General features: G+C 29.2%; 1 protein-coding gene across 1 annotated transcript in view; it reads right to left on the minus strand.

The window, feature by feature from the left end:
• LOC106678221 (uncharacterized) overlaps positions 1 to 16670 on the minus strand; it is a 63149-nt gene that overhangs the window by 45047 nt on the left and 1432 nt on the right. The window lies entirely within an intron of this gene.

Here is a 16670-nt window from a genome sequence, read left to right on the forward strand (position 1 = left end):
AAATTAAATAAGAAAACAATACAAACAAATAAATATATTAATAATAAAAAATTAAAGTAAAGTAAAATCTTATATTGAAATATTAACATTCACTCCTATCCACAATATTTATATTCAACCTGGAGAACCTCGAACCGAGCCTGTCCCCACTTATGAAGGAAAAATCAGCAAGTCAGCATGCATTAAATTGAAGAAATATATAAACCAATTTATTATTTGCAATAATGGTCACACTAAAATCATTATTATGACTAGTATATTGCATTTTATTAATATGAATAATATACCGTTGGAACAAAGCCAAAATGGTGGATCTGAAAATCACCAAGACTTTTTACATAAGTTAATTGAACATTTTCAATTTTTAATTTATGACTTCATCCATTTGGTCAGGTGATTTTTTTATTGCGAAAAAACAGAAAACACGCTGAAAAGCGACAAATCTACAATATTCGCAAGTTGGATTTTTTTCACATGATGTATTGTGTCACATTAGCTGTGAACCCTAAAACTTTAAAATATATGACGCAATCAATTAGAAATACCTACTTAAAACTATATAGTTTGATATTTATGTTGGAGATTGGACTAACATTCTGTGTGTGGGTTCTGTTGCCAATAGTCAAGATTCTTCAGTTTATTGACCGTTCCTCACTCTGACAAGTTATATTAAATCTTAGATCTATACAAGTCTATTTTAAGTGGTTTTAAATTAACTGATAAGCAATCGAAAACATTCAATAATGTGTTTATTTATTAACCGTCTTAAGAAATGAGTACATGATGTAACATCCTCATTCCCATATTTAAAGTGTTTGGTAGACCCATTTTGAATATACCTTGTAAATAATAAAAAACAAATTAAATATTAATCCATTACTCAAAAAGTTACTGTTATATTAACCACCAGACCGATCTGTTATTAAATAAAAACATTTAAAAAAATTACTCTAAGCTAGTTAAATTTAAAAAAAATAATTATGAGAGATAGTTGACCGTGGATGATGAATGAGGAGAAGATGGTTGGGGGTGCGGTCAATGAAAAACACAAATAAGTTCGATTAAATAAGTGCCAACGTTTCGGCTAGAGTTTCTAGCCTTCTTCAGGGCTAAAAACAGAACAAGATAACAACCACAGTAAGTATAGAAAAATAAAAAAATAAAAAGGAAGTATAAACAGAATAATTTTACACATAAAATGAATAATTTTACACATAAAATGAATAATTTTACAAAATAGAATTATTAAAATGAAGTGATGAGAGAAGCGGTTAATAAATTGTATACATAGGTAATTGAAGAAGTGGGTAAAATAACATAATTAAGGAAATGAAAAAAAAAATACTAAATTAATATAAAATAATTGTTATTTGAGTGTACAAAATATAGCATACGTATTTCTTTGAATACTTAGCAAATCTAAAGGTTGAAAATATAGTATGAAAATATATTTTAAAAAAGAGAATTTTCAATAATACTCATGAAGTGAAAAGAAATGTTCCAAAAGTTAATCAACAATCGAAAATTAGCAAACAAATATTTTTATTTCAAAAATATAATTTTTTTGTCATACGTTCATAGAAGTCATTGCCATGACGTCCTAGGTATCGATTATTTAAGATATGTTCATCTGGAGAAAACGTAATAAGCATTCGATTGTTATAAACTACCAAAATGAGTTGAGAGATAATTTAGCTGGCAATATATATCTTTATTTTTTTTTTATAATATCAAAAATGATTAACAACAAAAATCGTATAGATAGGATAAAATTTTATCCGAGAGAACTAATAAAGACTTTTATATCTGTTACTTAAGGCAAATAATTTGATTGTTTTAGAAACATTGGCCGAAACCTCGACAATGAACCTCCTCAGAACCTTCGCGTCCTACTAGAATTGGCAAAGATCAACATGCGGATAAGTATTGAGAAAACGTAAAGACAACTGAAGTTGGCATTATCAAACTTTAAGAAAACTCAGTTTCATGTATCTTGGTTCCCAAATAAAAAGAAATTAGTGAGAGATTGAAATCAACAGAAAGGGGATTCAATGTCATCAAGATAGGCTTTCTGAGCAAGAGAGAAGTAAATAAAACACTTTCATCCTTATAATAACCTACTCCAGCGGTTCTCGGACCCTTAATAATAAATCATATGAAAAATAATTATCAGCCAAACTCGTGCAAACACGATATAAGTTTATAATGAGGTGCAGATAGTTGACCGTAGATTAATGATTGGAGAAGTTTGTCGGGGGGTGCGGTCAGCAAAGAACAACATAAATAAACAAAACCATATTTATTTCGGCATAAAATAAATAAATATGTTTTTTTTTTATTTATGTTGTTGTTTGCTGACCGCACCCCCCGACAAACTTCTCCAATGATAAAAGTTTATGTTATAAAATATATTTTACATATTTCCGATGAAAAATAGTCGTCCCTATGTTATTCATGAGACCAATTATTATTATTATTATTATTATTATTGGTGCGACAGACCGTGGAGGTCCAAGGCCTCACGCGATGTACTAAGGAAATACATCGCGCGTATTCATGATGTTGTTTTCCTAGGGATGGTTTGTCACTCCCACGCCTATTTTTGTGAGTGCCACCTATTGGCTAACGGGCCTCAAAAATACCCGGGGGGGAGGTTGTGAGTGAGTATTGTATAATCATATGCTTGAAAAAATCCCGGATAGAGCCAGGGACTCAAACTCGCAACCTTTGGTCTGCAGACAGGCGCGTTACCACGCTTCATATTTGTGTATTATTATATCAGTATTCTACTTAAATGAATCATCTTTTTGATGCTCACATTTTTTTGTATTTCAACAACAATAATTTGATATTTATACTCACTTGTTATAACACTTCGATTGTGTTTTTTATAGTTCTGAACAAGGACAACGGATATTCGTTTGTTGAAAATAGTAATAGATTTAATAATTATTGTTTAGCGAAACAGCAGGCCTAGATTTAGTTCACCTATAACATAATTTTGATATCATTTTATGATTTAAGTTACGGTGATATATGACCCGATTAAGTGATGGATACCTTCTAGATAACATTGCAGCAGTAAATTTAAGGATATTGCTGTTACATAGTTTCATTTCCGGCAGTTATGGAGGTCGTAAAAGAGGCCATAAAAAGCCCATAAGATCTAAAATGACCCGACGACTGGCTGCTCAGCAGAATATTTCTTGCATTAACCAACAAGAGAAGATGGCGATCTGCTGACTTGGCTAATTCCTCGCGTCGAATATTGTTCGGTGTATTAATATCTTTGTTCTTGTACCCCTGCCAGATTACAGGGGGTTCTTCGATTTACTAGCACCATTGATTAATAACGGCTTTGATTGCTCTTTTATTTCCGGGTCCAGACAATCCTTATGAAAATTCGTCTAGATTTTTTTAATTATGACGCGATTCGTAATTATTTAAAAAGATTTGAGTGATTCAATAATTTCAATAAATACTAAATAAATTATAGTAACTCATAAATATTATGTGATAATCAATCATGGCATCGTAATTTAAGAATGGAAATTAGATTAGAAGTAAATTACATGTTTATATTCTATATATCCCAGATTGTAAAGAATAAAATATTCGTATACATTTTTCTCATTCCTTATTTATAGAATTTGCATAAATATATATATTGGTCTCTGTATGTACGTGAATGTAAGCATATATTTACACTTGCATGTGTGTATGTATAAGTATTCCATTAGAATTTTTTTTTTTTATCTTATTTTTATAATTCTTTTGTGTTTTAATTGGAAATATTATTGCATTTTACATTGTTTTCTGATTTACTTTTCATTTTGATGAATTCCTGAGCTATTTTTATCATTTCAAATGTGATACTTTATATGTTTCTGTTTTTTTCGAACACCAGAGAGAGGAGGGGTTAGAAATTTAGTTTTATTAGTATTTCTTTTTTTTATAATAAACAGTTTATATAAACAATAATAATAAACAATCGTAAGATATTAGAGACAAATACATACTGTTACCCCACCCCAATTTCTTTTCTATTAAATAGTATTCAAAAAATCATTCCTAATGAAAATAATCAATAATTATTAATGATATAAACCGCTTAGGATAGGTTGAAAAAAAATCAATTAATTTGGCACTCCAGTATTATTGTTACTACTTTTTTTTATTACGTAAAAAAGCTAATCAAAAAAGAAAAATAATTGAGTAATAGTATGTTAGATTTTTCTTTTTGAACAATTGGTTTATAGTCAATAGTAGAAAAAGTTATATACTATTTAAGGTAAAATAGCATGAAACGGCTATTTGAATGATAAATTTGGTGCGGTGCGCGCACCGAGACGACATTTATTTATTAAACTGCTTTATTCTTGTTTTTATGACTTTCGAAAAACAAAATGTAAACAAGGAAGAAGAAAGTTATTAACCAAACTTTTGTATTCTTCTTTTGCTATAAAAATTCGTATCGTACAATTTCTCGAGGTATAAATTTTGTTTCTACCAAGAGTACAACAGTTTAACAAAAGGTAACGATGTAGCAATGCAATCGAGAATGATCGGAATAATCAAATATTCTTTTTTTTTTCTCATTTCGTTATTCATAAGACTCTTGGATATTTTTCATTAATCTATTTTTTATTATTGAAAAAAAAATGAGAACTGATTATTTTTTTTTTTTAAATAAGTTGAAAATATTGTAGTGTAATATTTTTGGAAATTTCGACATTTAAGCGCTGTCAGACTATTTCATTGAAGATAAAACCTATCCGTTATTAAAAATCACTTAATTTTTCATTTATTCACTGATTTTAATTAAAACCGTTTGAGCCGTTTTTTGAAAAATCCATAAAGTGGTTGATTTTATGGACTAAGTTGCTATCACGACCCAGGCATATACCAGCCTAAACTAAGTAATTTCAGATTCCATTAACATTCAGTTTTTGAGCACAGCTGACCAGATACATACACTCAGAAACCATTACGCGAGATTTTGTTCTTGGACCCCGAAATTTTCGTTCGTTCACAATACATTCTCTTAATATTCCATACATAATTCCAAACTTTTCCGAAATGAAGACTTACAGCTATGTTTAAAGTTTTTTTTCTTGACCAAAAAGTAGACGGATTTGATTTGAGATCGATTACAAATGGAAATTAAGGTCTTTGTGGATGATTTTATTTGTGACAAAGTAGGGAGCATTAAGGATTTTACAAAGGATTTTGGATTGTAAGGTTAGTCGTTTGTCCAGATGTAGTCCAAGGTAGCGGATCTCTTCAACAGGGGTAGTAGGTCAGTAGTTTTACGACGTAGGGTAAAGGTAATTTGATGGGATTTGTTGGAATTTAATTTCTAAATAAATTTCTAAAAAGTAAGATTCAAGCGTTCTTTCCCCAAAGTCTATTAGCTGGCAAGGTAAGAGAATAGACCAGCAGACAGCGCAGTATATCTGGGTGTCGCCCTTCACAGACACCTGACACTAGCTCGCCACTGTAATAAGAAGATCAAGGTGGCAGAGACAAACAGACTCGACTGAGTACTAAATTCAAACAACTAGATTATTTGAAGCAACAAACCTGTTGAGTCCCATTACCAACAAACTGACACAAAATACAGACTACCCCTTTCCAAATGATCAAATGTCCTCAGCCCCCTGTTCAAATTCATTACCAATGTGGAAAAAGAGGCAACCCCCACCCATTTCATCATGACATCAACTCCACGCACCCATGGAGCTTAGAAGAAAAGAAATGATCCAGTTTTACATTTCTTAATCAATTTAATTTATGTTAATAGCTAGACAAAGAATAAATATGATTTTATTTTTAGCCAAGGTTGTCCTTAACATATATAAGTATTTGTTTTGTTTAATATTTCTTTTCTTAAATTTTACTTAAAGTCAGATATTTCTATAATGAATTTTGACAATAGTTACGAATTTACATTTCTTTGACCTTGAGTAGATGGTATCAACATCTTCGTGATGAGGAATTATAGCTGTCATTAATTTCTTTGACAAGGCTTTCGGGAGAGCAGTTCATTTTAGCTTCAGAGATGAGATATAATTAGATACAGATAATCTAGCATTACCTTACTCAATGCGTTCTGGCTTTTAAAATCAAACTATTTAAAATCAAACACTTTAAAGACTAAAAATAATATCCTTTTCTCTTATTTATAATGTTTTTTCTTTCTTTTTAACATAATTCCATTATTCTCACTTCGGTTTATGTTTAAAATTGGTATAATAATTTTCAATAGTTTATGAATAATTTTCAATTTTTATGAAATATTTTTCAAGGAAAATTAACTCCTAAGAAAATTCCAACATTCATTTCTGTGAATATTCTCAATCTGAGTTGTTACGAACAGTAATTTCACCAAGCCTCCTGGAATTATGCAGTCCGAAGGGCCCTTTCTACTAATTCCGATTTTTTGATAAATGATTGTTAACCAGATCACGTTGACATGGAACACTCCATCCTCATCGGACTCTGATTAAATTTCCTCCTAATCTACCCTATTAGTTAGCTGGGCCAATCAAGTGAAGTACTAATCAAGCTGCTGGGATGGGAGGCTATTATTAGTACTTCGGATCATTGACTCTTCTGATAATCAGAACTTAGTACATTAGATTTATTTGTTAATTGATTTAGTTAAAACTAGATGTCCTAAGACTAAATTGGAAAATTTAATTAGATTATAATGTATCTATTAATTCTAGCTTAATAGATCATTAATAATGAATTTTCCTTTCATTTATAGAACGTAATGTCTATTGGATGTGGAGTACGGATTCATTTAAGAAATTATTATTTTTATTATTAATTAAGATCAATATGTAATATTTTATTGCCAAAAAATTAGATATTAATAGTTAAAAAGCTTTTTTTTTTGTTTTGTATATATTTCTTGATTTGAATGTTGATTCTGATTTTTTTTTAACTGATTCTAATAAGAATTCAGAAATGATTTATATTTTTACATAGTTCCAAATCTTTTTTTCTACCATAAAGTGTTTTCAATTTCTATACATAAACGGTACGAATTACGGAAAACCATAAAACCGCTAGAAAAATAAAATTGGGCAATTCTGATTTGTTCCAAATTTAAATTAAAGTTAGAAATTAGTGTGAAAATTGTCCACTCTTCTTAATTTTTACTAAATTCCCTTTTTTAGTTTCACTTCAACATGTGTAAAAGTATTTTTCATGATACACGTTTCGCCTGATCTAGTAATTTTTATTGCAAAATGACAAATCAAATCAATTAAAAAATATATAAAAATCTATTCTTAGTGGTAAAGAAGATATAGTTACCTATTCACTTTGCAGACGTTTTGATTATACATTTTAGGATCCTACACAGTTATAATTATAATTAATATCTATACATCATATAACTTGTATGTTTTAGGACTTTACTTAACTTATGTATTTATTACTCGTACTTAAATAAGCTTAAGCCCAGTCTGATCTATAGGGTAGCCCATAATTCGTAAGCAATACTTAAGGAGATTAAGGTAGACCTTGAAAGCAACAAACAAATCATTTACACTAGTCTATTTAAATAACTTTTTATTTATTTATATATATTTACAACTGTATATAAAATACAACAAACAAATTTGAAGTAAGATCATAATGATATGAAACAGCATGTAGAGAAACTACCCAGTAGTAGAACTCTATGAACATTTTACAATATAACATCACGAGACCATCTTCTATTTAAATAGCTTAGTTTTGCAAAATACTGTGTGTATTTTTATAACAGTCTATCTCAGAAACGGTAACTTTTAAAAAACGAAACTGAAATTAAGTATTTAAGCAGACACAGGCTTTTTACTAAAATCGATTCGTCGATTTTACACTCTTATACGATTTTCTCCAAAACGGCTCTAGCAATTTTGATTAAACTCGTCATGTGAATGTAAAATTAAATGGTTTTTAATATCACCTATGTCTTATACACATTGTAATAGACCGAACAGCAATGCCGAATATTTAAAAAATGTTTAGGGAAACATAAAACCCTTTAACCGCTCCAGCCGCATACTGCAGTGATTCCCGTGGCTATACCGTTGGAGCCGTATATATGTGGGCATTGAAATATGTTTCTCCACTGCTGCTACCACACATATCCCAGTTGTGATATCAAATATATTAAATATACAATTTTGTTTCAACGCTATATCCATGCCCTCGATAGTTTAATATAATATTCATTTATTTTGTATTTATCTGATTTTAATCACATAATTTTTTATATTTGAGGATGGAAATTAGATTAGTTGATTAGTAGATTAAGTATTAAATCAATCTGGCGCTGTTGGACTTTGATCACAACTTTCTTCATATCAAACGTATTAACTCGTAAATTGAACTGTTTTATTAGTATCATATAGTTTTATATTTCCAGAAGTATTATTATTTTATATCATTTTTATTTTTATTTTTTAATAAATCCCATCAAATCACCTTTACCCTCCGTCGTAAACCTACCGACTGCCCTACAGACTCCTTTAATAATGTTGATCTTACCCCTGTCAAACAAATCCACTACATTGGACAACATCTGGACAAACGACTAACCTGGAACCCTCACACAAGACTGAAAAGACAAGAAACAGCACGTAGATTTCGACTATTACAGCACTTACAGGACAAACGGTCTAAACTTCCAATTCATTACAAAAGACTGATCTACATGACTGTAATAAGCCCAATCTGGACATAAAGAGTTGAGCTTTGGGGCTCCACTAAACCTTCGAATTCCTCTCGTATCCAATCATTGCAATCCAAAATCCTCAATTCTCCTTACTTTTTAACAAATAAAATCATACATAAAGACCTTAATGTTCCATATGTGACCACTCTAGCCCGAACCAGATATCATTCCTTCCATTACAAATTCCCTAACCACACAAACCCACTAGTTTCTAACCTTGCTTCCTCTTCCATTCCTGACAATCCCCCGAGGCGCCTGAAAAGAAAATGGCCACGAGACCTGCTAATGTAAAACGTCATTAAAGTGCTACCAATGGATAGCGTCTCTGCACGCCTGTAACAATTTAACTGAGATCAAATTTACTAAATGTACAGTTTTAAATAGCAATATATAAATAAAATTATTTTTATATACTTCTCTATTTTATATTCATGATCAATATAAATATAGTTTTATAAACAACAATACAAAAATGTCTTATCCTTCAGAGTTTTACAATACAAAAAAATTTTTTTAAAATATTTTGATTTGGATGTCTTAAATCTAACTACGTTCTGTAATCTCCTAAACCGATTCATGAAATTTTCAGAAGCCTTAATTTTTTTGCTAGAACCTTTTGACTTTTGTCATGCCAACCACATAATAGGAAAATATAACAATTATAGTTATATATTTTTTTTTGTTTTGTTTTTTTACAAAAAAATTATAATAAATGAGAAATTAGTATTACAGTAAGAAGAAATATTCCCGTCGTAAATCAAACAAATATGAATTTGAAACGAACTATGATGTCAGATAAAAGTAAAGTAGTGAATGAAAGTGGTGTGATCCGCGTGTCACACTAGATTAGGTTATTCCAATGCTTTCAGAAGAAATTAATCATAAAACAATTCTGCTAGTAAGTCATTAGGTCTATAAAATATTTGTTAATGATTCATCACCGTATATCATATATTATCATGTTCAACATCATATATGCATTATCAGTCCCGTGCATATAAATATCACCATCTTCATGCATTATCATTTTCATTTTTTATTACTTATGGTAATATGGCAATCATTTCAAAACAAATTTTCCAAATATTTTCTGAACATAGTTTTTGAGAAGAACATAAACCAAAGACATAATTGTTATCTTCATATCCATAGAAACGACATGTAATAATAAAAAATACTAAAGAAATGAACACCCTAGTTCTACTTGTCAAATGTCTGCTGAGCTTTCAAGACGTGAATATAAATAAAACAGCAGTCGACTTGTTTGAAAGCGTCTTGTTCCGTAACATAAATCATTTTACTAAAATAGGCCCAATCCTACTATAGACTAGTTTATAATAGGAATGTCAACACTTGTGTTCTCAATTGTTTCGTTCATATATTGTAGTATTTATTTCGATAATATCCAAATTTACATCGTTTAAGGCGAATTATTGGATTAAGTCGAATAAAAATATTTGAATCCACTACTCAATTAATGCAATTGCAATTATAGTCTATAGTACAAGAGTAGAACGGCCGAAGGTGACGAAATAATCTATTATTGTTAATTATACACCCTTGCAATTAGCAATAATAACTGAATATAGTTCAGTTATAGGCTTGTAATTTAGTTACACCATGCGTATCTCATTACCAGAAAAGATTTATTAGATGCTGATAGTTGGGTAAAAGAAATAAAATTAATAAAATAAGTTATTAATAATAAAATAAGTAAGAAGAAAATATCAAAATGAAATTATATGTACCTATAAAACGGCTTACATCAAAACAACATCAGAACTACAAAATGAAAATTTTTTAAGTCAAGATGCTAAAGAAAGTTTGGAATTATAAAAAGTAGAGGTAACAAAACTCTCCCAAAATATTCTACTGGAATTTAGAAAAAAAAATACTCATACCTCAATAATCCAATAATTATTGTTCGTACAAATAAATTATTTACTTTTCAAATCATGATCTTTCAAAGACTTATAGAAAATTAAATAATTATATAAAATGAGAAATCTTTCTGGATTGTTATATTGTTTCTTGATTTTTTGTTACTAACAACAAGCTTGCATCAGAAGTAATTTTATTTCTTAGTCTTATTCCTCTGAGGAGTAAGATACGTCATTAAAGGTTTTCTCAAGCAAAGTCCGTCTACCACGCCTATCGCGCCCAATCTGTATTTATGGCTGAATTTTTGTTGTAGATACGGATAGATTGGCTGACTGGTTTGTTTTTGAGATAATCTTAAGTCTACCCTAGAAAGAACAGTCCATTACTGTAAGATCAGAAGGGGTCACTTGACATCTATTCCTCGTCCGATAAGAAGTCATTATTATTATATTTGATATTTCAGTGAATTTTTGGTGAAGTTACTTCTAGATTATCTGTAGCTGAATCATGTCCTCTATTACCATTTACTGATCTCAAAGAGGTGATTTGCAAACTTTTTGAAATGAAAATCGAAATTTACTGGTTCTCAATACTCGTTGGGCAAAACTATCGCCTAAAGTTTATTTTGAGCACATATCTTACCCCTTAATTTTCTCCAGTACTTCTTCCACGCACTTGACTAAAATTAAAAAAGAAAAATGGCTTATATTTTATCAGATTATAAGTAGTATCTAGATTACAACACTGGAAATAACAATTTGACACTTCAGTAATTAGAGCGATAATTTAAGAAAAATATGATTTTCAAACATAATTCACCTCCCGACGAAGTTTAAATGGAAAACTTTTTGTGTGGTAACTATATAGAATTACGTTCATATGGATTGAAATGAATGTTCGTTCAAATACATTCTGGTGGGAAAATTAACATTTACAGATTTTAAAAATGTAATCCTCCTGTATATTTCATAAAATTTGAGGACTGAATTGTTATTTTAATTATTATCTTATCTGAAAATTGATTTCTTTGTTCTACTCAAGCGTGTGGGCTTGGATTCTAGATAAACTACGTTCTTAAACAATAGACCATTGAAATGAGATCAGGAGACTTGAGACTACTCGACTTCCTCGACCGATGCTTCCTAGTAGTACAAGAGCCGGGAAGAAAAAAAGGCAGTTATCTCACCCAAATTTTTTATTACTTTAATGAAAACTATTTATAATTAATAGTCAAAACTGATCAGTCTGCCAAGTACAGGTAGGGGGAATAAAAAATGGCAGCTGTTTCGAAATCTCAAAAAAAAAATTATTTTTCATTCGGAACTCTATAGCTTAAAAACTACCAACAATACTAGAAAGTCTAAGAGAACATTATTTAAAGAAGAGTAAATTTTCTGAAATATTAGCGCTAAAAGAGCTATTTACGTCCAATAGTTCTCGAGATATAGTTTTTAAAACGCAAAATTTCTTAAAAATCTACTGTAAGATTAGTAGTTAGTAAATTTATTTTGATAAATCTATATCTCAGGAACTATGTAAGGTACAGTTATCTATTAGCACTCAAATTAAAGGTAGTTTAATAGACTATAAAGAAGGTTCTGACCTTTACCTTCGTAGGAATAGTAGTTTTCATGATATTGGCTAAAATAAGTTGATTTATAGTTGTCCGACAATAAGTTTGATTTATGAAAAACTTTATTTCAGAAACCATTGGACGTACAGATGTCTGCTAAATGATGTTCTCCAATTCTATTGTTGTTGGTAGTTATTAAGATATAATAAAAAATAAATAATTTTTTTAAACGTTTTGAAACAGCCGCCATTTTTTATTCCCCCTACCTATACTTGGCACACTCATCAATTTTGACTAATAATTATAGTTTTAAATTAATTAATCAAAACTTGGGGTGAAATAACTGTTTTTTTTTCTCCTCTTAGCCTCTTGTACTACAGGAACTGCCCTATAACTGCCTCGAACGACTGCAATCGTGCAGTGACAACTCCCAGCACCAACAATTTTCAAAGTCGTGTTAATAGTTAACCTTAGATTGATATGAGGAGAGGATGGACAGGGATGCAGTAAGCAAAAACACACAATAAACAAAAATTATTTATTCGTGCCGACGTTTCGACCTGAATTAACCTGAGTTTTTATTTTTAGTTTGTCAGTTAGTTTTAATAATAAAGATTTCATCGAGAAAAAAAAAATGTATTAATTAAAATTTTAACATTGTTTGATATGTTTGGAGTTGAAAAGTTAATTTTGCACATGTGTTAGTTTAATAAATTGTTTATTACATTTTTTTTTTTTAATTTTAAATTGGTAATGATTACAAAATACTGATCTACACGACTATTATAAGGCCTATCTGGACATGCGGAGTTGAGCTTTGCGGCTCCACTAAACCATCAAATTCCTCCCTCAATCCATCAAAATCCTTACAGTCCAAAATTCTTAATGCTCCTTACTTTGTCACAAATCAAGTCATCCATCAGGACCTCAATGTTCCATATGTTGCCGATTTGACCAGAACCAGATACCATTCCTTCCTTGATAAACTTCTCAACCACCCAAATCCACTTGTTTCTAACTTGGCTTCTCCTTTATTACCTAATAATCCTCCTAGGCGTCTGAAAAGAAGATGGCCTCGAGATCTTCTCCTCTAGAAATGTTATATCATATGATATATCATTATAGTTTTATCAGTGGGTAGATTCTCCACATGTTTGTATCATATCACTATGTCATCTACAGCAAATTTACTCGTTGTATATATTTATATACAGTTGTAAATAACAATAAATAAATTATTAAAAAAAAAAATTGTTATGAGCTCAGAAAATATTAGAATATGATCTGTACATATATATATTTATATAATATGAGGTACAAGAAACACCTCAGAGTTACATCTATAATTCCTAAAAACTGGAGATTTTAGGAGGGGGTGGTCAATTCCTCCTGTATTAAAATATATTTTAAGAAAAATCGTTTTTATGATTTCTATAATAGTAATATTTGTGAATATTTTATTCTTATTAATAACTGCATTGACTCATTCATTATTGCCAAAAGAGTACTTGGCAATTTTTTTTAACACAAACACACACATATTGTATGAATGCATAAATATATATATTTATATATATAATTGTAATGATGAAACTTTATAAGTGTCATTAAATGTATACTTATACAACAGCTACCACTAATGGAATTCAGCGTTCAAGGCTCTCTTCATCGGACCAAAGGGATAAAATAGCTAATTATTTTAGAACAATCAATGCTGCTCATAAAATTTTATTGGAAGCGTTTTTCAACGAAAACATTGTACCTTTGATCATATGTTAGTTTAGTTGATTTAAGAAAATACAACGTTGGTTGTTTGCCAATTCCAGTGGTTGCCCTTAAACCGAACAGTCATCCTTTGTAGAAAGGCAAACAAACATTAACAATGTCGGCATTGTTTTGGTCTACCTTTGGTTAAATGAAATTAGAGTTATAATTTTTAGGCATGAATACCAGCATTAGAATGTCACATTATAAAAAAAAAAAATAGTAAAACCAACTCCTCCTTTACGACACGACACACCTCTACTCCGGACGCGAACACCAATTTTATTTCCTATCAGAAATTTTCACACAATAGCCGGCGCAAATAATTAAACAATTTATAATGGTTTATGATTTTGAAACTAAATTTTGTGGGTCATTTGTTTTGAGAGAACAGCTGGATAATATTGTAATTTCCGAAAATAATGGGGCATAAAGAAAAAATTATATCTAATAAAACGTATGCCACACCTATTTTATACATGTATGTAGTAATTTAATTATTAATTTATTATTATTTCAAATTAGTGAGATAATATAATTATATTTCGTGTCAAAATAAACACGTACTAACAGAAATTGAGACATTGTGTTGTAGCATTAAGTGTATGTAAAAAAAAAAATAATCTCAAAATTTTATGGCTTGCCTTAAGATAAGTATTACTGAAAAATTAAAAATATTCGTCCGTGACCCGTCAACAACCGTAATCTGGGAGGAAAGTTCCTATTTTCTTATAATTTTGCACCTGCTGTCTCAAGTCTCCTAAGGAAGATCCTCTAAAATATTTCGAAATCTTAGAAAAACATCCACTAATTTACTTTTTTTTAAAAAGATTTTATTCAATTATTTTGTAACAATTTTTTTCAGCCAATATAATTAATAATAAATTTAATATTAAACCTTATGAAATATGATGTACTGTTTTTCAAATATGGACAGAAAAATCAATTAGCAATTGAACTACAAATGTATTTGTATTGTGAAAAATAAAAGTTTAGACAGTAACATAAGACAATAAGTTTCATTTTGATATTTGCATTAACATATAATAATAATATGATAAAACATTATATAAATATTTTATATAATATAGATATATAACATATAAATATAATAAAACATTTGATCGTATTATATTATAATTTTAGTTTTTATCGAACATGAAACGTTTTATTTAGAAAATACACTACATATCTCCCTTTAAGATGGTACTATTTTAATAGCAATGTATGTATTTTATTAATGCACCAATATAGAAGGGTAGGTAGAAAAGTATTTTATGTGATTGGTAATCTTATTCTGTTTGTTAGGTGAGAGGGGGCAAGCTCACGTTTTTGAAATCTGCTTTGAATGATTTCTAGCGATACTTTTTTTCAATTTTTTTTTAATGTTCATTCACAATAATGGCCAATTCTAAATATAATATTTTTTACGATCCAAATGTGGGAATCTAATACTCTACACCAATAATGATATAAAATAGATAAACAACGCTAATATATTCGGATAACCAATAGCACGGAGTCTTAAATTCAGTCGATATTTAGTAATAGTAATAATAATTAGTAATAGTAACAAAGGCCGATTATATTTGGAGACAGGTTAGGATTTATACCTCAAGCCTGGCTAAAATCAATTTCAGTTATTCTCTTTGTTAAAAGAAAATCAACACAGCAGCTGAAATGTCCATATTAACTGTGTATACACAGTGTATGTATACATTTCAGTATACATACACCCATTGTATGCATAACAGAAGCGTATCCCAACAATGTTAAAAGTAAAAATTTTGAAATAATATGTAAATACGCGTTCGTTTTGTTTAATTTTATCCATAGCCCATCTCTGTTATAACCCAGTGAATATTTAGTCAACCCCAATATACTTAGTAAAATTATGGAAAATATTATATGACTTTCTGAACTTTGAAAAATTAATTGTGAGTGCCGATTAGCCAAAATATCATTACTTATTTTATTTTCTTAGAAATCCTCCATTAATTATAGATTTTTAATTTGTTTTAAAATCTTAACGTATTTTTATTCGTTAAAAAAAAAATGTCGTACACAAAATAAAAAAAAATATGATATGTAACATATTGTTAATTTATTAATTTTAATATTAATATTGTTCACGCAAATTTAGACTAAATTATGTCAGCATTTATTTATCTTATATTCGTTGAACGAAAATCATTATTCCGGTCAGATGACATGTACAGTTCAAGAATAGTCCGATTGATTAACGTGAACTTTTGGACTCAGGATCTGTCAAGGTATGAAATAGGTCAAGTTTTGAACATTTTAAGACTTAGTAAAGTTATTTAAGTCAAATAAAGCTCTCAACTAACTTAAATTAGCCGATTTATTATAAATTGTATTAATAAACATTTTAGTCCCTTTTATCCGTTAATTGCATTTTTTTTTAAACTTGTGAATATTTAAAAACCATAATCTACCTTAAAACACATTATGGTTTATTATAGAATAAATGTTTCTAAACAATGTTGAGGAATAAAACTACCTTAAAAAGTGAAAAACTTTCTATCCTTAAAAAAATAGTAGGATATATTTTTATTGTCATCTATTATAATATATTTGTGTATTATTTCCAATATGTCGTTACAATATACTTCTTATTGTAAATTAATATTCTTTTGATGATTATAACTTATTCTTTATGTATACGTAATAAAATAAATTGGGATTAATTAAAAT

Source organism: Halyomorpha halys, unplaced genomic scaffold (genome assembly GCF_000696795.3).
Source record: "Halyomorpha halys isolate HHAL.00 unplaced genomic scaffold, Hhal_1.1 Scaffold128.1, whole genome shotgun sequence".
Taxonomy (NCBI): Eukaryota; Metazoa; Arthropoda; class Insecta; order Hemiptera; family Pentatomidae; genus Halyomorpha; species Halyomorpha halys.